Source organism: Triticum aestivum, chromosome 2B, assembly GCF_018294505.1.
Source record: "Triticum aestivum cultivar Chinese Spring chromosome 2B, IWGSC CS RefSeq v2.1, whole genome shotgun sequence".
Classification (NCBI taxonomy): domain Eukaryota; kingdom Viridiplantae; phylum Streptophyta; class Magnoliopsida; order Poales; family Poaceae; genus Triticum; species Triticum aestivum.
Genome location: NC_057798.1, coordinates 269186832 through 269213011, shown reverse-complemented (window position 1 = coordinate 269213011; position 26180 = coordinate 269186832). Strand labels below are relative to the sequence as shown.

The following is a 26180-nucleotide window of genomic DNA, read 5'->3' as shown; positions in this document are numbered from 1 at the left end:
CAATCTTTACCTCTCAACCATTTAGAGACTCCTCGTCATGTCCGTGATCTCATCCAGGACTCCGAACAACCTTCAATCACCAAAATACATAACTCATATAATACATATCGTCATCGGACGTTAAGCGTGCGGACCCTGCGGATTCGAGAACTATGTAGACATGACCGAGACACCTCTTCGGTCAATAACCAATAGCGGAACCTAGATGCTCATATTGGTTCCCACATATTCTACGAAGATCTTTATCGGTCGAACCACAATGTCAACATACGTTATTCCCTTTGTCATCGGTATGTTACTTGCCCGAGATTCGATCGTCGGTATCTTCATACCTAGTTCAATCTCGTTACCGGTAAGTCTCTTTACTCGTTCCGTAATGCATCATCCCGCAAATAACTCATTAGTCACATTGCTTGCAAGGCTTCATATGATGTGCATTACCGAGAGGGCCTAGAGATACCTCTCCGATACTCGGAGTGACAAATCCTAATCTCGATCTATGCCAACCTAACAAGCACCTTCGGAGATACCTGTAGAGCATCTTTATAATCACCCAGTTACGTTGTGATGTTTGATAGCACACAAGGCATCCTCCGATGTCCGGGAGTTGCATAATCCCATAGTCGGAGGAATATATATTTGACACGAAGAAAGCAGTAGCAATAAAACTGAACAATCATTATGCTAAGCTAACGGATGGGTCTTGTCCATCACATCATTCCACTAATGATGTGATCCCATTCAACTGAACCATCTTTGATCAACGAGCTAGTCTAGTAGAGGCATACTAGGGACATGGTGTTTTGTCTATGTATTCACACATGTATCAAGTTTTCGGTTAATAAAATTCTAGTATGAATTATAAACATTTATCATGAATAAGGAAATATAAAATAACAACTTTATTAGTGCCTCTAGGGCATATTTCCTTCAGTGAACGGTCCTCGGCCGTCTTGGCTTTGGGTTTTGTCGGGATCGTAGCCAGCCGCGGCGGCACCGCCAGCGGAGCTAGCGGCCGCCGCACCACCCTCGAAGATGATGCTCGCCATGAAATGATTGGTCGTCTCGTCGTCGCCGGCCGCTAGCATTCTGTCGAACAGGTTGCGGGCTCCGGGGAGCACGTCGGCTGGCATCTCACATGCGCGTTTCCTCGCCCCTCAGGATGATGAGGCTCCGGCCACCGGCGTGGCGTTGAGGTCGATGGGTATGGGCGCGGGCGTAGAAGGCGCCACCACGCTCACCTCCAGCAAGCATTCCTCGGAGAGTCGGGAGGCTTGCTCGTAGACATGGAAGCCGAGAATCGGGTTCGTCGCCGACGTGCAGGGCGACTCTGGCAGCACCATTCAAGGGAACGCGGACGAGCCAGTGCTGGTCACGGCCACGGCGGCGTTGACGAGCCCGTGCTGGCCAGGGCTTAACCCTAGGTAGATCGGGGCTTCCCTTGTTGCCGCCACGACGCGGGCGTTGGTTTCCTCCTGCTGCGTGGCGGTGGCCGCTGCTTCATCCCTTGCATCTGCCGCGTGCCTCTGGCCCTTCCTCTTAGCCGACTTCGCGGCTCGATCCTCGGGCGTCGGCTGCTGCTTCTTCTTGGGCGCCGTGGCGGTCTTGCAGGGGGCGCGGGGCTTGTCTTTGCCGGAGGGGGCGGAGGTGATGCCGGACAAGGCGAGGGAGGTGAGGCCGGCGGCGGCATTGAGGGCGTCGTCCATGGCGGTCGGCCGGGAGCGCGTGCGGGCGTGAGAGTTTTTGGGAAAGTGGAGGGAAATGGTGAACTCTTTGCCACCGACTGGCGGGCCAGGGGGAGTAGTTGGCGCGCGGTGTGCGCGGCCATCTTGTGTCCCCTCCAACGCAAAATGAGGCTCAAAATTGGGCCACGAATGGGTCGGCAGGCAAATGAAAAGCGGACGCGCGTCTGTTTGGGTCGGCGCGTTGGGCCGACTTTTCCGTTCGCCGCGATCCTAACGGACGCGCTCGGATGAAATGGGTTAGCGCGTTGGGGTTGCTCTAACCCTTATGAAGGCATGCACACATGTATATTCCTATGAGCATCTCTAAGAGATTTGGCCGACATATCATCTCGAGAGACGAGGTCGCGGCAGACGCCTTCGTAGTCGACGATAACGTCTTCTCCCATTAAACGCACCTCATTGGAAGGCCTGAAATAACTCCAGAAAATGCGAGTGCCAATGTCAAATATAGGACTTGAACTCTGGCGTGTTGGATATACCACTATTCCGCTAACCATCCAACCATAGATTGGTCTACGGCCACGTAACAGTCAACTTGTCATGTCTCAACGGTGGCATGCTCGTTTCTTTCGGGTTATGAGCGCATTGTCGTGTTTTCCCCAATATTGATAAAAAATACTTCGTATAGGAATTTTTCATCAAACTGGTCATGCACTGTTAATTCTTTAATTCCACGGTGCATATTTCTATTTGATCCATCAATTAACCATTTGGGATGAGTAAATCTCACCTCCCAGACCCACCAACCCCATCCCGTCTCCCGACGCATGGGTGAGCCCATCCCCGAGCTCACCGTGCTCGCGCACCATGGTGGCTACCTCTGCCACCTCCTTGCTCCGCACCACCAGCTCTACCACAGCTACAGTTGCTCTGGTGTCGTTGTTGTGTCCCGCCCGTGTCTACTCCACGTCTCCACCAAACATTGCTTCCATCACCGGACGGGTAATCCCCATCGTCGCCTTGGTTCCCCACCGCCCCTTCCCTGTCATGATCCCTCCTCCAACGATGGTGTGTCATTTTTGGATGGCAAAGAAGTTGCACGCGCATCACAGGCCTTACACCCTGGTATGTACTCACCCGGACTAGGGTTTGATTCATCGCATCTTTCATTCATTTTTAATGAATTGTTTTGCTTTGCGTTACTTCAGATTTGATGTTTGCTTCGATGAAAAATTGTTAAGAGTGTCTATGTTATATCTGATGCGTAATGGATCACTATGTTATCTACGAATTTTGGTTAATTTCTTTTGCAAATAACAATAATTTGATTCCCAATTCCCAATATTTTGCGGTAATATTAGTGTTCGACTTGATTTCAAAATTTGCCTACTTCCATCAAGGTTTAGATCTGTTTCCACTGTTATACCTATGCTTTTGTACTATATTTTTTTGCTTCCAAATGCCAAAAGAAAAGTACGGATCAATCTATATGTTAGTGAGTCAAAACATCCATCCCTTGCCGGCCAACAATTTTTAGTTTTGGTTCAGTATCTATTGTTGTATTCTTTAGTAACCATGTTTATATCATATCTTCTATGTATCTTGTAAATAGCATTTTTCTCATCCAACCAGCAAATTGAACTTAAAAAATAACTGTGTTTGCTTCCAAGGTTTCTGCGTAAAGAAATTTTAATCGTTGTTTGAACATGCTTACATTCCTTATGTTTTTAGTTGACCCGGGGATAATGAATCAATCTGAAGTTGAGTGTATGTTGAAGAGTTGTTATGCGGCGGGCCGCTTGAATGATGTTGTCTTAGGCCTCAAACCTGCTTGGAAAACTCTCGTTGAAGAACGAGGTTGGGAAAATCTTTTGAATGAAGGCTCCATCTCGACTCCCAATGGTTTGGTTGAATGATTAATAGACATGATTGGTACAGAGCTGTGCGAATTCATAAATCCCTTGCTAGAGCACGAATGCTCTCTTGCCATTCTCAACTAACTTAGGTTACAATTTTCTTGCAAGTGGTTGCCATAGTAGGTTGCGTCGTGTGATGGATCTTCTCTGTAGCGACAGTAGCTCACGCGGCCAACAAAACTGCATCACGTGTCCTCCAATTTTTCTAATTTCTTGCCAATTTCACAACTCAAGTTTGTAAATTGCAAGGAATTGATACTCTAATTTTGAAGTATAATTTTATAAACAGCAGGTTAAATTTTATTCTTGTCAATCTGTGTTGAGATGATGTGTTTGGCCTATCGTGTAATTTTGAATAAGGTGAGAAAACCACCAATTAGTTTGGGTAGAATTGCTTTGGCAAGAAGCATCGCTAATTTTCAATTTAACTTCTATGCATCCTATATATATGAGTTATGTTCATACAACATTATTTTTATGATTCAAAGTACTTTATTTCCTAAGCTTACTGCTCGTGTTTCTTCCATGTAGATAGTTACAACAACAATACCATGCTTCTATTTGTATATTTTTGTTTTAAATTGTCAACTGCATATGCGATCTACATAAAACCTTGCGAGGGAAGGTTGTGAAGAATTTTGCCTGGTTTAGAACCCCACTTTAATAATGCTAGATTGTGTTACAATCTAGTGTTCTTATGCTTCGATAACATATACTATGTGCTCCACTGTTGTGTTGATAGAGCTTCAACTAATCTCCTTAGCAAAATTTATGCTTCCATGTTTTTTTACCATGATCCCACCAAATTAATTTCTAGCTGCTACTATTATGCCATCTTGCTTCCTTGCTATAATCCTATTGTGTACAATACTAATATCCTACACTTTTTAGCAACCCTATGTGGAGTACTTGTGGAGAAAAAAATAGTATATGGCAAAGGAAGAATTATTGACATATCAACCTTTCCATGTTTCCTGTATATGGAGCTTCTGCAAATATGACTACCTGGTGGGTGAAAGTATTTGTTTTTGTTCCATTTAAAAATACAATGCATCAGGTGACACTACGAATATACCCAATGCACTTTTTTTGCTTTTTGCCGTGATGCTTCTACATTGTAATCCTTTAGTTTTGTTCGACTAGGAAATTGCATGCATTCATCAACAGAAAATTAGTTCAATATATTTGTCAGCGATTCAAAAGATGCATCATCATGTTGGTAGCAAGCTTAGTTTTTTTTTGCATTATCAATTGTCTATGCTTCATACCAAGATGGGAAATGTTGACTTCATATAGTTTGTTTAGCTTGTTCATTAATTTTCAAGCATAGCTTAAAGCCTAAAATCACTAGCAAGCATGCTTCATTCTTCTCGCATTTTTGTTTCCAACTATCGTGCTTCCATTACTTCTTACATATAGTTTTGTTGTATAAACATTTTGCTGCACACAGTGATATACATTTTTCATTGCAAGCATGTGCTTCCTTGTTTCTTACTATTTTTTCTACACATAAACATTTTGTTGCACTTAAGTTCAGCAATGATTCTTGTTTCTAGAAAACGCTAACAAGGCTACTTTGATTTTATGGGTGACGTGAACAGTCGGAACCACCATAAGTCGACGAATATTGCGTTAGCCCTAAGGAGCTTGCGTTGCTGCAATGATTATCCATGATCACCTCATTTAGTAGGTGTTACGACATTCGCTGAGCGGAAGTGGAAATAGTGGTGTTGTCATTGTCGGAGATGATTCCGGCGAATTTCTCGGTACTATATCCCGATGTGGTAATTACGCCAGAGGGGAAACAAGGAGGCGAGTTTACCCAGGTTCGTAGCCTCTCGGTGGAGATAAAACCCTACTCCTGCTCGGTGTATATTGTGATTGGGGTAAACGGAGTACATGTATAAACCAAGAGATTGTAAAGTATATATCTACTAGCTTTGGCCCTGGCTTATATAACAAACCGAATGATGGTGTCCCAGATAGAGGGGTGCCAACCACGTCGGTTCCCATACATGGGCTGGGTCGAGGACCCCCAAACAACCAACTAGTGGGCCATGTTCGTCAGGCCCCATGAAGCAATCAAGATGGATCCCTCCAAAGACTTGGCGCATACTACAAGGCACCAATGCAATCTTCGACGTGTTTATCTCGAGATGTAAGTGTAAGCCTAGGTACCACGGTGTCTACATAAGTCGAGGGGTCTAGACCGTAGAGGCGAAATCATTCATACACGATCGCGTGGTGGATCAACATGTACTCTGTACCCTGTCAACAATTGATACATCTTCAATGTATCTATAATTTTTTATTGTTTCATGTTATTATATTATCAGTCTTGGATACTTTATATGACTTATTGTGCTATTTTATATCATTTTTTGGGACTAACCTATTAACCCAGTGCCCAGTGCCAGTTGCTATTTTCTGCTTGTTTAGTGTTTCCTAGAAAAACTGTACCAAATAGAGTCCAAACGCTACAAAACTTTTTGATGATTTTTTGGACAAGAGAGACCCTAGAAGATTTGGGAGGAGACCAAACGACGACCGAGGAGACAACAAGGCAACAAGGCGCACCTTGGGGGTGTCACCCTGTTATCTTATGGGCCCCATGAGGCTCCGTCTAACCTAATTCCACCTCTATAAATTCTCAAAATATTGGAAAGCAATAGAGAGCCACATAAACCCCTTTTCCGCTGCCACAAGTTTTTGTTCTTTCGCGGCCCCATATGGCGGCCTTTTTCGGGTACTCAGCCGAAGCAGGAATCAATTACGGGGGGCTTCTACATCATCCTTACCGCCTTCCGATGATGCATGAGTAGTTCACCACAGAACTACGGGTCTATAGCTAGTAGCTAGATGGCTTCTTGTCTCTCTTTGATCTTCAATGCCATGTTCTCCTCAATGTTCTGGGAGTTCTATCTGATGTAATCTTCTTTTGCGGTGTGTTTGTTGGGATCTGACGAATTGTGAATTTATGATCTAAATATTCATCAGAAGTAACTGAGTCTTCTCTGAAGTTTATTATGCATGATTGTTATAGCTTTGTATTTCTCTTCGATCTATCCATTTGGTTTGGCCAACTAGATTTATTTATCTTTAATGGGAGAGGTGATTTATGATGATTTCAATCTTGCGGTGCTCTATATCCCAGTGACAGAAGGGGACAAGACACATATTTCTATTGTTGCCATTAAGGGTAAAACGACAAGTTTATTCATATCGATTGGATTTACTTTCTCTACATCATGTCATCTTGCTTAAGGCGTACTCCATTTTTCATGAACTTAATACACTAGATGCTTGCTGGATAGCGGTCGATTGGTGGAGTAATAGTAGTAGTTGCAGGCACGAGTCGGTCTACTTGTCTTGGACATGATGCCTATTGTAGCTTCCAGACCTCAAATAGTCTGTTCTCTGTGCATCAGTGTCATCCCTAGATCGGTAATGCTGACATGCACAGTACTTGAAGAATTTATAACAGAATAGCAATCACACACTTATTACATCGAATGTCTCAAAAGAGAACTTATTACAATAAATATGGCTTAAGGCCATATAAATACGATAACAGCGGAAGGCTTGGAAGATAAAGTGAGTCCATCAACTCCAACGGCATCACTGAGTGAAAGATCACGACCTAAGGCACCTTACTCATCGTCTAAAAAGTCTGCAACATGAACGTTGCAGCCCAAAACGGGTCAGCACATGGAATATGCTGGCAATGTAACACATAGAGAGTAATGAATAGAATAATGCTATCACTACATGCATATATGGCTGGTGGAAAGCTCTATGGTTACAGTTTTGCATAAAACCATTTTTTTCCTACAACAAAGGAATAAATTTAATTTAACTATCATGGTGGTTGTTAAACATTGAGAAGGTTCACCCAACTCAATCCCAATTAAGCATCATCATTAAACCCAATCAAATTAAATTAAGAGTGATGAGATCCACACGATAATCCAAGAACTAGATACTCAAAACGTCCATTATCGGGGACACGGCTAACCATGATTAGTTTGTACACTCTGCAGAGGTTTGCGCACTTTTCCCCACAAGACTCGAATACATCCATGGTCGGAGAAACGAGACACAGTCTTTCTGAAACAATAACTCTTTACTCCGGGTGGACAGTTACACCTACTTTCTCCTACATCTGCTAGCCCACCACTGAAAGAGGTCTTGCAACATACTCAACTATGCTAGAGCTCATAATAGCTTGTGCACTACAAAAAAATACACTTCCGTGATGATACGTGTTTGTCACAGTAGGTCGCGTTTTTTGTCATGCATGTACATCCATGACAATTTTATGACAGAATCAAGATAGTCATACCTGTGCTGTCGTAGAAGTGTTCCATGGCATTACCAAAATTATCATCACGGAAGTGTCCACTTCCATGACGATAAATCGCGCGTCACAGAAGTGCTTTCGTCAAGGGTGACCAACACGTGGCATCCACCGTAACGGAACACCGTTAAGCTATCGGGTCCGGTTTTGGATCCGATAACCCGTTAACAGCCCCGACCAATGGGGATTTTCCACGTGTAAAATCATCATTGGCTGGAGGAAACACGTGTCGGCTCACCGTTGGGACAGATGTCATCCACTCATTGGACTGAAGGCGCCTATGATACGGCGACACGTGGCACGGCCCAACAGAGGCCCATTCCTGTGAAAAGGCCGGCCCGTTTGACTTGGTCAAAAGCTGACGGGCTGACCCACGGAAAGCCTGTTAACGGCATGTTCGCATATAGCCCATTTACAGCCCGCTAACCCAGGGCCTGTTATGACCTCTCCGAATTAGGCCCAGTAGCGTCATCTGGGCCGTCCAATATGATTCCAGCCCGTTTTAACTTCCGACCCATGTGTGGCCCATGACTTCTTTCGGCCCATATGAGGCCCTTTGTAACTCTTGGCCCATTAACGACCCGTGGTGAAACTGGCCCGTAATGAACAGTGTACCACTTTATACCCATTAACGGCCCGTTATTCCATTGGGCCGTTTTCAGCCCAAGTTATCTTTCGGCCTTCTCAGGGCCCATTGATTATTGGGCTCATTTGCAGCATTCGGTTACATACGGCCCGTTACTGCCATTTTCTGCTTGTGGGCCAAATTCAGCCCGTCATTACAGTCGGCCCGTTTGCGGACTGTTAATACGTTGGGCCGTTTTCATGTCAAAAAAACCGTTGGGCTGTTTTAGAGTTATCAAATACAGCCTATTAACGACCCGTTATGGTCCATGAATAGTATGGCCCATGATTGGCGAAATGATGATACGCCCCGTAGAAGGCCCATGGATCCTACGGCCCGTATGAGGCCCATGAATAGTACAGCCCGTAGGAGGCCCATGGATCGTACGGCCTGTAGAAGGCCCATGGACCCTACGGCCCATAGAAGGCCCATGAATCCTAAGGCCCGTATAGAAGGCCAATGGATCCTACAGCCTGTATAGAAGGCCAATGGATCCTACGGCTGGAAGAAGGCCCATGGATCATACAGCCTGCAGGAGGCCCATGGTTACAACAGTCCATGTGTTGCCATGATTATTTTGGCCTAGTTAACAAAAATAGGCTATTGTGGCCACTAGAAAAACACAGAAAAAGAACTGCAATGACTACAAGCAAACAACTAAACAAGACAAAGGAAATAAATAAGCAAGCAATTAATGCTAGCCTATTACCGCTATTACACATATTACATCCACTAGGCATCAAAGTTCGCCACCAGTGCAAATATAGGGAACAAAGTAGCATATTACATACACTGGCCATCAAAATTGGCCACCAGTGCAAATAAACGCGGCAACAAAACAAGAGCATAACTGAAACAACTTTAGAGGAGCTCAAGAAACGTTATCCTGGGTATCCACCATGCTGGCAATAAGCTTAGCAAGCTTATTAGCTTTGTCCTGTTTGGCACTAAAATCCTCCAACGCTTGCTGTTGCACCAGAAAGTATGCATCTGAATGCTCCAGGGACTTCCGCAATCCTTCCGCTTCTTGTCGCAGCACAGCTGATCGATGTCTTTCAGCTTGTAGTTGAGACTCAAGAAATCGAACTGATTCAGACAGTGAGTTTGAATAGCTTGTGCAAGCGGTAGTGGCCAGTAACTTGAACACTAAACCAAGACAAGACTTTGGGGTTATCTCGATGTCTTCAAGATAGTCTTCCTTAGCTGTTTTATCACCTTTGTTGGAGACCAACAAGGATGTGTCACTATCCTGTGCATTACTTCTTTTACCATTGCTTAATAAGGCACTCTTCCCCAATATTCTATCAGCATTCTAAAAGAAGAAACAAGCAGACACATAACAAGTTTAGCATGTACTAGTATATGAAACTCATTTCGGTGAACCAGTTCATTAGTAAGGTGGACATGATTAAACTACCAAGTCTTCTATTGCCAAGTACTAGTACATAATAAAAGCATCAAACAAACATATATCTATGTCCTATGGTCACTGCATTGTCTTGCCAAATCAAAATAGAGACACGGTTCAAATCATATCAGTTCAAGACAAAGTAGTAGTGAAAGAATACAAAGCGTGGGAAACTACATGACACAACAAGATTTTAGATGGGTACCACGGGTCTACATGTATAACAACACTATTGGCTCTGTTGTGATGCTAGTAATGTGCATGATATGAAAGTTAACTGTATACACAATTGAAATTGAAATCAACAGAGCTATTGATAAGAGTAAACCTGTTAAAGAAACATGCGTGAACATACCTGCTGTGCCATTGGAGTTTCGATTGGATCCTTCAATTTAAAAATAAGTTTGTATGAGTAAATACAGTGATACAAGAGCAAAGCAACCATAGTTAAAAAAGGCGCGCCTAAGCGAGCGCTTAAGCGCGCCTAGGCTCTAGGTGTTGGCAAAAAGCATTGCGCATAACTACGCTTAATCTGTGCATAACTGCGCATAAGCATGCGCTTTGGTCAGTAAAGTGCAAGGCGGTGGCAAAACACACAGTTAACGCCTAGCGCTTTTTTGAACTATGATGGCAATGGAATCTTAAATTAGAACAGTTGTTCTTCAGGTTTAGGCACCTGTTCTACATGAACAGAGTACAGTAAGACGCAAGAATATAGTACTTAAAAATAGAAAATGAGCTCATAGACCTTACCACATTCTTGGTTCGGGACCAGTACAGAACAAGGCGTTCCTAGTCATCGTCCGGTAAATGTGTCTCAGGAGAACGTAAGGGAATTTGATGAGTTTCTTTGCCAGTGAAGTACGTTTTCTTCAGGTAATTTCGATACTGCCACCAAGCATTCTTGAAGATAGCAGAGATATTAGCACAGGTTACCTCATCCCGAGTTTCCAAATCGGTCCTTCTCTATAGAGAAAAATGGGAAAATTTGTTGTATTATAACCATCATGGAGGTAGGATGTATGGGACAAAGCAAAGTAATTGCCATGAATAACATTACTTACACATAACTCCTGGACAAACACCTGCAAGTGGCATTTTCCTTCATCTTCAGTATAATATTTCCAAGATGGGTAGATACGCACATATGATTTAACAACATCAAATGCGATAGCTGCTAAACTACGACTAGCTGGTTGTGCTTCCTCCACAGGAATAGGCGTACTAACTGGTGGAGTTGGGGTTCACCGTGGTAGTACTGGCCCTTTGGGCACTGGAGCTGCCTTACTAACTGCTCTTATTTGGGAGCTCTGTGGTGGAGATGGTGTTGTGTCAACAGGAACTGGGTTACTATCTGCTGGGGTTGGGGGTTAGATTGGGTGAAGCTGATTCTCTGTCCATCGCAGTAGGGGTACAATCTGCGAGAGTTTGGGTTATGTGTGGTAGGGCTAGTTCTTGTGCATGTACAACCGGGGTGCTATCTCCACCAGGAGGTAGCACTGTTTTATTTGAAGACCGTGTTTTTAGTCCGCTGGATACTGGCATCACCCACTCCAATTCAAATGGCTGATAAACAGGAAACATAGTTGAATGTACAAACATTGTATGAGAGACAGATGCAATAGATAGTGTGGAAAAAAGGCATGAAATAGTTGACATGTATATTGTTTAATTAAAACGGATAGCATGACATAATTTCACATATATGATGTCTATCTAAACTGGATAGCATAGCATAACATAATTCAAAGATATGATGAATAACTAAACAGGATCACATGACATAATTCACCTACATGGTTCGCATCATTTAATTCACATATGTGATTTATATGCTAAATAGAGGGCATTCAATATGATGTCTGAACTAAGAACATGGTGTTGAATATTGTGTATATGATGTCTAAACTATGCAATGCAAGACACCATATGCATGATATGAGCAGTATAACCGTGCCAAGTTTGAGCATACACCTCGGTGGGGGAATAGGACTGGCCATCTGTCTCTGAATCCATCTCTAAGGAGCTATCGGGACCCAACAAGAGATCTACTTCGACAGGTAGCACTGTCTGCTCTGAAGGCCTTGTTTTCACTCCAGATTTTTCCATCTCCCACCCAAATGGCTGATTCACAGGAAGAGTAGTTTAATGTACAAACATTGCCGACAAATGGAAATGTAATGAAGAAAAGGATGGGCAAGATATCATTCAAATATATGATGCCTGGTTAAACAGGATGACATTGCACATTTCACATATATTATGGCTGGCTAAAAGACATGAGGCTGCATAATTCCCATATATGATATAGAAACTAAACAGGTGGCATTACAGAACATGTCTAAACTAAGCAGATGACATATATGATGTCAAAAGTAGGCACAGCAAGGCAACATATGCATGATATGACTAACATCATCATGCCAAGGTAGAGCAAACACCTTGGGGGGTAAATAGGAGTGGTCAGCGGCGTCTGAATCCGCCTCAGAACAGATATCTTCCTCTGGATTACAATCTGGAGAGGGGTGGGGAGGGTTTGCCATTGAACCCACCATGGAGCGATGTCTGCATGACATTGTATTGCCACGCAAAACTCTTCTCTTTTTCTCTACATGTTCAGCATGACTGTGTACAATATCGGACATGCATACGAAAAAAAATATGGTGAGATTATGTAAGGAGAGCATGCAGAAATTTAGAGTGATGGTAACAACCAGTGGATGGATCCAAAAATAATGATAGCAGGCTGATGATTGCTTTAAATTAATAAAAAGACAGATGATGATTGCTTTACTATTTGTTTCCCACCCAAGATGAACAACATAGGCATACCCTAGGTGAACCAGATATTAGACAGACATACTATTCATTGCTGCCTCGATATGTGCCCCACAACTAATTTGGAACTCAAGTTTGAACATTAATTTGGACCTGACTTGGGAGTCCAAGAGCTGAACAGGACGATAAAGTAGCAGGTAAGTTTAAGCAATGCATAACATAAGTAGAAACAAAAGAGTGCGACCTCTCTTGTGGACCCGTGTACTCCTCAGGTTCATCTGCTGAGTCAATGATGGTGATGCCATTGCGGTGGGTGCCGACGGCAGGGAAGGAGATCTGGGGTGGCGAAAGACGGTCATGAGTCATGATGTTTCGTTTGGTGGATGCTTCTGTCGATGGAGCAGCTCAGGTGATGTGGACGACGTCACGGCAGGAGCAGGACAAACCACACAAAGTTCCCTTCGACACGTACCTATAACTGAAGTAATTCTGTAAGGGCTCATTTGGCTTGCATGATTCTTCAAACGCAGGGATAGGAAAAACACCGGAATAGGATAGGAAAATGCACATGGTAAACAGAGCATTTGTAAACACAGGATTTCTGTCAACTTGGGTGTTTGGTTTACAGGAATTGGAAGAGCAGAGGAATGCAAAGAAACATGGCCAAAATAAAGTGAAACCATATGAAAGCGTGTACAGTTAGAATGTTATTCTGGCACTAATGCACTTGGTCTTGTTTTCATGCATAGGATTTTGAAAAGTAGGTCCAGGTGGATGTTTTGCTTCATTCCTTTCAACAAAATGCATGAATAATTGAATAGTAGAGTGCCATTGGAAAATTCCCTATTTCTATGTTTTTCTGTTGAACCAAAATAGCCCTAATGGATCGACGTGAATGTATAGTAATAAGTGATGCAACAAGTGTACAACCTCTTTGCCGTAGCCGTGTCGACCTCAACATCATTGGGTTGGTCGCTGAAGCAGTTGAGGCAGAGGTGGCTGTCAGAGGTGTGGAGGAAGATCTGAGGAATCTGTAGACGGCGTCTAGGGTGCTGCTCTGTTGTGATGGATCGTTCTGTCGTTGGAGCAGCTCCGGTGAGCCATAAGACGTCGAGGCTGAAGCAGCACAAGACAGACATCGTCAATCTCAAGTGGGATTCTAATAGCATCTCTAATAGATGATGTAAAATGGATGTAAAATTTACATCACCAAAAACCACCTAACTATAACAGATGAGGTAAAAACTATTGACTCTGAACTTAACTATCGAAACTAAAATTTACTGTGGAATCTGAATGCTACTGTCGAAACTGAACACAATGGTAGCAGAGAGGCACTTGACATGTAGTTTAGGGAGGGCCTGCAGTTCATCTTCAACCTGCACCCCCCTGAGCCGCCAGCCACCACCGGCCGCCTCACCGGCCCCAGCGCCGCCTTGCCGCCCCGAAACAACTCCCCCCCCCCCCCCCCGCCGCCCCGGCCAGCCCTCTAGGCCCCCCGCCCCCCATCCTGAACCCTAAGATAGATAGCGGGGTACCTCTCCGGCGAGCCCCCATCCCCGCTGCGGGTGGTTCTTCCTTAACTCCGGCGAGCCCCCCTCCCCCAACCCCTAAAAATCGACCGACCCAAAAGTCGATTCAGTTGACTAAAGTGTGGCTAAATCAGAGCAGAGCAACAGCACGAGCGAGGGGGAGAGCAGCAGGAGCAGCTGGGTGAGCGAGCGATCGAGCGAGAGCCGGAGCAGCAGCAGCAGCAGCGCGAGCGAGTGAGCGAGAGCCGAAGTAGCAGCAATAGATCTGGCTGGTATGGACGCCGCCACCGAAGGTGCCTCGCACTGGGGAGAGCCGCCGTGGAGATGTCGCCCGCGGCACCGGCTTCAAGGTAGCCGCTCCATGGGGGTGCCGGATGGAGCACCGTCAGCGCCGGGAGGTCGAGTTAAGGAGAAGGTGCGATGCGATGAGTGTACAACCTCTTTGGTGGCGCCGAGTAGGCCTCGGCTTCGTCCCAGGAGTCGGTGAGGATGCCGCGGTTCCGGTGGAGCAGGTTAAGGCGGTGCTGTGGGGATGGAGCAGCCGCGATAGATGAGGCGATCGTCGGAGCATCTCCTTGGAGGTGGAGGACGGGGCAACTGAACCGGCGGGACGACGAGATGGACGACGGATCCTCATCCGGGGAGGTGGACGAGGGACATTGAGCTGTTGCGGTGGATGACGTCGTTGGGGAAGAGGCTCCGGCTGGGCAGCGGTGACGTGGCAGGCGGAGGAGGGTGGCGTTTCGCGGCTGGAGCAGAGAGGTTATGGCGACCTGGGATTTCGAATGGCGAAAAGAGGGCAATGGGAGGGGGTGAAGCATGACTTAGGGACGCGCTTGTCCAAAATGTAGGGTGTGTTACAAAAGTACCCCCCCACCGATTTGAACTAGCGGCCCTTTCGGCTCAGGGTTAGAAGGGGGATTTCATGTGTCGGGATTTGGCAGCTGGAGGGAGTTTTCGCGCGCGTTGTAATTTTGGAATAGCAAGGCGCGGGTTGTGAAGACGCCAGTTTTGGGAGCACGATATCTGAATTTTCGGGATATAACAAGATGCGGGTTGAATTTTAGGGACAAGCCTAACATGTAGTAATATTGTACTTGTACGTACCAAATCAATTCGCACTTCCCTCAACCAAAAAGAAAATGAAAAAAAATAAAACTATTCACACCACACAAAGAGAGAGTCTTGCCCCGTTTTACTATACAAATGCTATTCAAAGCTACTCCCTCCTTCCATCTATAGGGCCTAATGCGTTTTTCGATGCTAACTTTGACCAAATATTAGAGCAATAATATATGACATGCAACTTACACAAAGCACACCGTTAAATTCATTTGTGAAAGGTTCTTTCAATGATATAATTTTCACATTGTGCATGTCATGTACTATTAATCTTGTCAATAGTCAAAGGCGGTCTTAAAAATCTCATTATGCCCTATATATATGGAAGGAGGGAGTAGCTTTGAATCCATGTTATGTCCGATTAAATTTTTTCGCTTGCTGTATAATGCATGTAACCTACTCATACCAACATTTTAGTGCATTCCAAATGTCTATACTATCATTGCAATTCGAACTAAATTTGAATTCGTTTCTCTATTTCAATAAGAATCTACAATCATGATTGTTGCCAACTTCAACCATCATAGTTTCCTTGCTATCCGCGAGATATAAATCGGACGGCCTATATTGCAGGATGGCACGCACACCATCATCAACAACTCCGTTTTTTATAAGAGTAGAGATAAAATATATTATATGTAGTATAACATGTTCATAACCACACCATGTGTATCACCGTTATATATATTCACACATGCGTCGGTTTAAAACACTTTGATAAATTCTTCAAATATCCGAATTCACTTTTTATAATGAAGTATATATGATCTCTATTCGTCTTTTACACCCACACAACCCTCTTATCTTTGTAGCTAGCGCTAACTTTCTCTCGTGCATGCACACGCCCGCATCCCTCTCACCCTCCCTCAGCATTATCTAGCTCCATCGCGCAAATTCGTCTTTTCACTTTAGGTCGTTCTCCCATGGTGTGTGTAGGCCGCCTAGCTCCTTCTTTACGGCACACATCAATCGATATGCCTCTCTAGCCAGGTGTGCCTAGCACAAACACAAGCTTCCCCTCTTCTCTTGTCATCGTCCATGCCTCACTCCCACCACTCTTTTCATCGTTCTCGTACTCGCACACTCCTTCCCCTCAATATAGTATGCCTCTCGTACCACATCCTAGATGCATCCCTCTCTCTCTATCCTTCTCCTCGTGCCTCATTTTCTTCTGACACACACATGCATGTATACCGATCGATCTCCCAACATATACCTAGATCGACTTTAACTACCCCCCCATCGATCGACGTACCTCACAAGTTATGTCTCTCCTTTCTCTAACAAAGGGCGATTGATCTTCCTATGTAGTTACGTCTGCTTACCACAGCCACATCGTCCCCCCCTCATCATTCGTGCATGCCTCCTGACCCATCTCTCACACGCACGTGCACAGACAACAAGCAGCCATCTCCTCTCTTATTGATATTGCCGGTGTGCCCTCCGTTTGTCTAGCAAGCCTATCCCACCATTTGTTAGAAGCAACTCCACTACCACCCCCTCCAACACTCTAGCTCTGTCTCTCTCCCAACCTTATTCCTCTCCTGCACATATGCATGGATGCCGATCGATCTCCCTTAATACATGAGGCAGATCGATCTCCTTAATACATGAGGTAGGCCTCTCTCCTCCTCCACACATATACCAGCCATTGTACCTCTATAGTTAATTGGGCCTCCCTCTTCCCCCACCACACACCGATAGTCGAGCGCTGCAGGTAGGTATCCATGCCACAGAGACAAACTGCACATGTCCCCTCTCACGTTCCAGTAGGCCCGCCACTCTATATCTTTGACGTGGGCACACACAAATTCGATGGCACTCTTTATCGATCGCGCGCGCACACACACACACATCATCCCTCTCTTCGATTCTATGGACACCTCAAGCCGATGATACCTCCACTCTCTTCTCGTGGATCGCCCCCTCTATATATATGTTATATCCAGGACTCTATTTCACACACATTGCATATGTTATATTTTTTGATTGACCCCCCTCCCCTAAAAAAAACTCTCAAGAACCCACACACTATATCTCTCTAGGTTTGCATCTCTCTCACACAACCCCACGTAGGTGGTGTACGTATACAAGAAGAGAATAGGTGCACCGTGCACATACTCACGCTTCGTGCCCAGCCACACCCATGCGGGTACATGGCGGAGCTCATTTCTTTACGAAATGGCAGCCCACGTGCTAATTTGAACGCCTGTAGGGTTGTTTACCTAGGGAGGTCATGTACCACGCGTGCACGAAACAAAGTTCGACTTGATGCGTTGTCGCGTTATTTTTAAATAAAGTTATAGCGCTCAATGGCACGTACACAGAATATAAAACAATTTTTATGGAGAAAAAGGTAGTCCGCTCAACTATATACAATGGAGCCTGCCTGCCTAGTTTGTCACTCTTCAGAGTATCTCACACAAGGCTGCGGTGGCCTCTCTCTCTCTCACAGTTGGTCACTGATCCGGCCGCATCCCATCCATCGGGGGAAAGAGAGTGAGGTGGCCTATCTCTCTCTCACCACTGGTCACTGATCCGGCCGCATCCCGTCCGTCGGGGGAAAGGGAGGAAGTGCATCGTTTCTCCGTTTGACGGCGCCGAGGTAGCACGTCCCGATCTACGGTACACGCCGTTCTCTCTGACCAAGCTCCGGCGTGGCAGGGCCTACGCCACCTGCTCGCAGATTCTGCCCGCCGCCGCTCACCTAGTTACATCCCGACAACCTCCAGGTATCCCCTCCGGCCTTGCTCCACTGCACGTCTTCCCACGTTGCTGCATGTGGATCTTCCATAGTTCTTTGCCCAAAATGTAGCTCGTCCGGCGTACTTTCCATATTGCATTCTCGTCCTCACACCATTTTAGACAAACACAACCGTGTTGTTATCTTCCCTTAGGAAAAGGAATATGCTTCTTTTTTGTCGTCGCATGTGTCATCATCTGTTATTGGCCATTAATTGTTTCCTTTCTACCTCTTTTTTGCAAACAGGGCTATCCATTTCACCTCGTTGCTATTGCGACCTTTTGGTGAACTACACAAATCACTTTTTTATTAAGAGTGTTTTGTGCAGTTGTACTAAAATGTCACATGGGCAACGTCTCTACATTTCAGTGCGACTGCACAAAGGGAGATTGGTTTTGCTCTATCCTCCTCATCCAACTCCGAGCCTAATCTTCTCCAACCAGTTAGTCTTAAGAGAGACTGCAAAGGTGACCGGCTTCTATTTGTGTGTTTATTGTTTCATCAGCAGTCCTCTATTATCGTAATCACACTTAATATCTTTGGAACAGGGACGCTCAGCTCTATTTTAGTGGAACTGCACAAAATGATCGGAATGTTGCATGCTCCAGACAGCTACTTTTTTCCCAACATGCCTTGTTGATTTAGACAGAGCTGGGGGGACGTTGCTGCCAATGAAAGCATGGATCAATTTTAATTTAACACCTTCTCACAACTCTGTCTTCAGTTGTGATGTAATTATTAGCTCTGATCTGCTAATAATTGACATGCATTAGCAAGGAAGTTAGTTTTTTATTGTTTCCGAAAGAGCATCGATGGCAAGACACACGAAACAAAAGCTGAAAGCTCACACCATTGTACAATTTCATGTCGCTGGAAAATTATTTGTATAGTACGTCAATTATGTAAACAAATGATGGAAGCTTGATAGCATTGCCAGAAGCCTCTTCATCATCCGGGTCCATGTGCCATGCACAAAATTATACTCCTTCGTTCCTAAATATTTGTCTTTTTACAAATTTCAAATGGGCATATTTTAGAGTGTAGATTCACTCATTTTGCTTCGTATGTGTACTCCCTCCGTTCCTAAATACTCTATTCGTCTTTCTAGAGATTTCAACAAGTGACTACATACGGAGCAAAATGAGTGAATCTACACTCTAAAATATGTCTATATACATCCGTATGTAGTAGTCCATTTGAATCTCTAAAAAGACAAATATTTGAGTAGTCACTCGTTGAAATCTCTAGAAAGACAAATACTCCGGAGTATATTTAAGAACCGAGGGGGTAGTGCACAACCGCATGGGAGACTCAGCCCGGTCGTTGCGCCGCATTAATAGTGAGTAATGAGCAGTCAAATCATAAGCCCCACCTTTCCCACTGTAAGTTGCTCGGAAGAAGCAACCATCAATACGCTCTTCTTTGAATCCGCTCATACTACTCCATCCGTCACTGTTTATAGAGCGCGCTTCAGAAAAAAGAAAAAAATCTGTGGGACCAAGGCGACTAGCGATCGGCCTGAAAAATAGCATTGGTAGTTATAGCACGGCGTCTATTACTAGAGGGAATAATGCGTACACACATGCATGCAGTGCTTCCACCCCGGGTACACACATGCATGCACTTACTCCACTCCGTAGTAGTACTCCCTCCTTTCCGGTTTATAGTGCTCAATTCAAAAATCTCACCAATCAAGGTAGATGGCGAGTGGTGGAATACTTTTTGTAGTTTTGCAAAAGCACCTAATTAATGCTCTTGTTATCCTCAAAAAATTATGTTTATCAATGCATTAATTGCAATGCATGCATGCATAAAGTACATGCATTGGTCAATTTTCTCTTAATACTTGCATGCAATGATTTAATGCACCTTGGAATCTGAACATGTGATGGAAAACAACCAAATTGAGCCTTATAAAATGGAAAAACTAAAATTTTGAGATAAGCCCTATAAACCGGAAAGGAGGGAGTACATGGAGAGAAAATTGTGGACTTGATTGCGGTTACCACGCCCTAATTAATTGAGCATTAAACCAAACGCGTCTAAAGTCTCTCTGGTGGTGGAAATGCATTGAGAGAAATGCATCATAATGAAGCGCGCCCTGTAAACTGTGACGGAGGGAGGAGTAGTATGAAGGTGCAAAACCAAGTACGCGTATGGCCAGTCGGTCAACGCACCTCCTCTTGGCATATCACTGACATGTGGGACAGGAGTGTGAGCAAACCGATCTCAATTGACGGCAAAGAGCCAACCCGCCGTTCCTTGAGAGAGACGAGGAGCGAGAACACACAGACGGGCTCGCACGGAGGCCAAGATATATTCGAGCATGGTTGGTTGATTGATATCATTCATTACATGTTGGGCTGCCGTTTTCCGCCCTTCTCCGGAATAAACGTGTACTTTATCAGAGATAAAAAAATAAGAGTACAAACGCTCCACCATGCGGTTCTAGTAGTAGTACTACTCGTACTACTGCGCTTGGCTCTTCGCCTCTTCGTGAAGTCGAACAATGATGGTACTCCGCATGTTGGGTACTACAGTGTATGCCTCTGACAATCTGACACCGAATGGACTGATGCATGTCCACCGAGGGTAGGTTGCATTAGTCAAAAGGCGTAAGCGAGCTTCACCTTGTCCTGCAAGCTTCTCCTCGTTCTGCGAGTTGACGGGACACACCAAAAAGTAGTGCTAGTCCATACTCCCTCCTTTCCGGTTAATATGGCTTAATCTTTTTTGCGGGTAAATGAGAGAGCTTTATTCATATATAAGCATTCTTAGGACGATCAGCCAAGACACTGGTCACTAGGAAGCGAGGTACCCCGCAAAAAAAGAAGTAGGAAGCGAGGTGTTTCATCAAGCCAGCTCTCGGCCACATTCAAAGTGCAGCAAGCACGGTTCGCACGAAGATGCGCCGCAAGGTTTGCTGACCTGTTTACATGCTGAATAACAAAAAAGAGGAAATATTACCGAGCGCTCCTATTTGTAACAGGATATGAGCCAGAATTAAGCGAGAATTGTGGCGAGTGTTCCATGCAATCAACTTCCATTATCACATGCGAGAACCCTCGAAGAGAACCAAATGTGTTGAAGATTGCTTTATCACATTTTAAAATTATAATAAGAGTGCAGACGCTCCTCCATCCGGTTCCTAGTACTAGTATAGTACATACCTTTATAGACTATACTAGTAGTACTAGTACTACTAGTAAACTTTGCGCTTGGCTGTTCGCCTATTCGGGAAGTCGAACAATAATAGCACTAGTAGTATAGTGTATGCTTCTGGCAATCTGACACCGAATTAACTGTTGCACGTCCACCGCCTGAGCGAGGGAGAGCTTGCATTAGTCAAAAGTTTCTCCTTGTCCTGCGAGCCACCGCGCGCAAGCTTCTCCCGTCCTGCAACCTTCTCCTTGTTCGGCAAGTTGACGGGACACAGCAAAGTAATGCTAGTCCATACTGCCTCCTCTCCGGTTAATATGGCTTAATTTCAAACGAGATAAATACACTGTCTGTCACTGTATATTTGTAAAAATACGGTCAGTGGACTTCATAATACGCTCATTGCGCTCAATATATATATTTTCCGGTGTTTATACGGTCACTAGCTCACCCTGACTGAGTATGTGTGTGCATGCACGTGTAGGTTGAGCACTTGAGCGTGACCGTGTGTGTTCCGTCGTGTGCTCGGACATGCATGCATTAGGGCGTCGCGCGTTTTTGCGTCCATGTGTACGTGTGACTGTTGCATACACGTAGGGGGAGTACGTGTAGGGGCCACTAAGGAGCAGTCAAATCACACAGTAAGTTAGTCGGAAGAAGCAACCATCATTTCACTCTTCAATGACACGTACGCAATATAAAATGGTTGATATGGAGAGAAAAAGAAAACCACTATATATACACTAGCAGGAGCCTAAGCTACAAGCCTGCTTGCTTAGGTTGCTCTCTTCACAAGCATAGAACGACGGGCCTGATCCCGCAGCTGGGGGAAGGGAACAATGTTCTGCGTAGACGCGGTCGACATCGGCGAGGGAGAAAACCCACAGTCGGTGCGTCCCAATCGGGGGTCACCGCGGTATGGGCCGATGCCGCGTCCCAACCGCCCTTCTAGCTACAGCCCGACGTCCCAGGTAGTCCATCTTCCTTTTGGAGCCGGCTTGCTCCACTGCCGTAGCTCCATCTCCATGTCGATCTTTCTCTACTTCTACCGGCTTCTACTTGTGATGAGTTTATGTCTCATGAACTAGTGCCAGTACTATTATTCTAATCACACTTCTTCAATATCTTTGCCATCAGGGATGCTCAGGTCGATTTTAGTGGAACTGCACAAAAGCATCGTATGATCCGAGGGTGCCAGCCGTCTTTCCTTCGACAGGTTCTACCTGGCCAGGAAATTAAATCATGTTTAGGGTTTAGGGTTTAAGTCGTAGTGACCCCATCAGTAGTTTTTCTTTCGTACACGCTCTCACAACTTTTTTCTTTAGTTGTGAAGTAAATATTGGCTATGATCTGTGAATCATTGAGATGCATCAGCATGCGTGTTAGTTTTCCTTTGTATTTGATGGAATGTTGTAACGGGGCAACCTTGGAATAGGAATGAAAATGGAGTGGAAAGTTTCCGTTTTTCCGGAGAAAAAATGGAAACGGAGAGAAACCAACGTTTCGTTTCGTTGGATCGCGCCATCGAGCAAAACCAACGTTTAAATCACGTCTGTCGTGTTCGTGTCTCACCCTCCTCCACGGCTCGACCCCACACGGTCGCTCGGCATGCCACTCACCGCAAACCGAGTATACGATAACTTTCCCGCCTGCTTGTCGATGGATCGCGCCATGGAGTACTAGCACTACTGGAAGAGATTGACGAGTTGGGGGAGGACAGCTAGCTGTAGCACGGACTCCCAAGAACTTTTTACATGCATGTTGTAGCCGGCTATTGCGACCTTTGAACGCGGAGCAGCCGCGTGCACCCGGAAGCGGCGCGGGCGACGCTCTCTCGGCCGGCGCGCCGCTTCAATGCCGGCGCCAGTGAGAGGTCGCGTCCGCTCTGGCCGGGCATGAATGCGGCACTGACCGTTTCGGGCGGGAAGCACGCGCGGGTGATGAAGAGGGTTCGGGTTGGTCAGGACCGGCCGTGGCAGCGGTCCGGACGTCCGCAAACAAGAGATGTTGTACGTTAATATTGCTGCGTATATAATTAACAACGTAAATAATGTGCCAGTTGGACAAATATGATTGGAGATGGAGATGGAAATGGAATTTTACGTAAACACGGATATGCATGTCTATGTCTATGTGTGTGTGCGCGACGACTCTCGCGACCTGGAAGCGGGGGCGTGTTTTTGATCGAGTTTTCTTTCTTGGTACGTTAAAAAATCAGTTTGTCTAATTCACATCTAGATGTTATTTAAGGATATCACATCTAAGCTCCCACAAGTATATAATGTAGCAACAAGAAACAAAAAAAACTAGGACAAAAAAATAGACCACAAACAGAGTGGACATCAACTTAGATGTGACATAACTATGTCACATCTAGATGTGTCCTAGACAGACCCTTAAAAAATTGTCCGCCAGTTTTCGTTTCTTTTTTCCGGGAACGCGCGTATTCTATTTAAAACCACTGCTATGGAGAGATTTTTTTACTCCATTATAGCCTCTTGTTTGATAGAGTTTCTCGCGTCTCGCTCTCTCACCCTCTCCATATCAAAACAAGATGACAGTGTCCACTCTATCTCTCTCCTCACCGGTGGTCACAGATCTGGCCGAATCCCGTCCGCTGCGGGAGGTGAGGAGGTGCAGCGTTGACGTTGTCGCCGTCGGCGACGGAGGAAGCCGATGCGCACCGTCCTCTCGGAGCCGGCGCTGGCGCGGACGAAGATCCTCCGCGCCCTTGTTCGCTGCCGTCGTGTGGGCAGATCCCGCCCGCCCGCCTAAACGACATCTCGCCCACCTGAGGTATAACTTCTTGTACTGGTCCAGCTCCCCAGGTCGCTGCGTGCGGGTTTTCTTCTATGCGACTACTCCCCAGCTCCCCATGTATAGTAGCTAGGGTTCGTCGGCTGGTCCAACATCACCTACTAGTACTATTATAGAGGAAATGCCACTCGAAAAGTTGTCCTGATTTATGCCTCGGTGGAGGTATACATGTTGTTTCGACAAAAAGTACATGGTGGTTGTGCGGTCATTGTCCATATGGTGGTAGTACTATCACTGGTTAAATGAAGAAATGCTTTTTTTCTCGGGTATCCTGGTTTAGTTCCCATCAAGATAATTATGATGCTTCTGTTTGTTGGTGTACTTTTCATTAATTCTTATTGACAATTGAGATGTCGTTGCTAATCTTGTAAAACAAAGTAACAACACTATATCCCTTTTTTATATTTTTGGAAACAGCGATGCGTATCTCCATACCCGGGCATGTCTTCCTCAATTTTAGTGGAACTGCACAAAATTGGATGGCCATTGTTGTTCCGCCTCACTGTCCTCTGCCACGTGGTTCTTCCTTCCTCGAGCTTGATTACTGAGAAGAAACAGACCACAGTGAGGATTTGTCGAACTTCATAGGTGCCTCACCCAAACTTGATGCCAAATGGATGATGCATCACCACGATGACCTATCGATGCTCATGGTTGCGCCTCATGGTTGCGTCGGCTGGTGAAGCTGATCGATTTTCAATGAAAAACAAGTTGTCTTCCATCAGTGCTCTTTGCTTGTTACGCACAAAGATGATATCCTTCGTCAGTTCACCTTGGTTGCGTTGGAGACGCAGTCGTCTTTCACGTTGGTGCAATTTTATCACACAATTGGCTATGAACCAAATGTTTCCTCGAAGAAGGATCGACGTTGGTACTAAGAGCATAAGTTTTGTATTGATTTCTAAGCCTTCTCACAACTTTGTCTCCAGCTCCCCTGTAATTTTATTTGTCCAGCTATTAACTTTGATTTAAAAAATGGTGTGGACTAAAAACCCGGATGGACGTAGTAGCCCTCCATTTTTATTTACTCCGCATATTAGATTTGACTGAAGTCAAACTTTGTAATACTCTCAAACCTTTCCGATAATTGAAATTAAAATTCTTTATTTGTACACACTCTCACACGTTTCCCGATATTTGGCGCATGTGTGGTTGTTCACTTAAGGGAGGGTAGTGCACCACACGTGAAGGACAAGGAAGTGTGACCAGGAACGCGTGGGCGTGGATCGTTAGTTCATCGTAAGTAGTAGTAGTTTTCTTCACTGTACGTTAAATAAAGAGTTTCATTTCGTACTTATACAATTTAAAACGATTGTTATGGAGAGAATAAGAAAACCACTCCACTATATATTAGTCGTATACACGAGAGTACTATATGGACGCAGCTTCATTGACTTAGTGCACCTGCCTTTGGGTTTATGACAGGTGGGCCCAAAATGTGGCTGGCTCACCTGTCATACAGCCAAAAGCAGGTGCAGTGAAGGCACCGGAGCTCAGTCCGTACTACAGTAGTATATATATAAGCTGGAGCCTCAGCGCTTGTTCGCTAGGGTTTGCACTCTCCACACTCTCGCCGCACTACATATATGTATACACGCTGGAGGCTCAGCGTTCATTTGCTAGGGTTTGCTATATTCACAGTCTCTCACCCTCTCTTCACCAGATCTAAACAAGACTGCGTTGGCCTCTTGTCTCTCTCTCCCCCCTCACAGCTGGTGAAGGAGGCGTCTGTATCCCGTCGCACCGGGAAGGGGAGGAGGTGCAGCGTTCACTCTATCGCCTTCGGCGAGGGAGGCAATCCACTGCCGGCTGCGCTGTTCTCTTTCACCCAGCGCCTGTGCGGGAGGGCCACCGACCCCTTCTTCCTCGCTGTCGTACGTAGTGTGGGCAGATCCGGCCTCCCGCCGCACGCCTTGCCACATCCCGACGACCCTAAGGTATAAGTTTCTTTGAAACCGTCGTTGCTCTAGCTGCATGTGGATCTTTTTCGATCTGTAGTCGAATCTAGGTCTTGGTTCAAAGAGGAAAGAAGGGTGCG

The 26180-nt window shown here is 45.3% G+C and overlaps 1 long non-coding RNA gene across 1 annotated transcript; it reads left to right on the top strand.

Annotated features, from left to right (window-relative positions):
* Window positions 1–2482: 2482 nt before the first annotated feature.
* Window positions 2483–5872, top strand: LOC123041192 (uncharacterized). The gene is made up of 3 exons (XR_006418409.1): window positions 2483–2810; window positions 4493–4609; window positions 5203–5872. It is a non-coding gene; the product is annotated as an uncharacterized lncRNA (long non-coding RNA).
* The last annotated feature ends 20308 nt before the right edge of the window (window positions 5873–26180 follow it).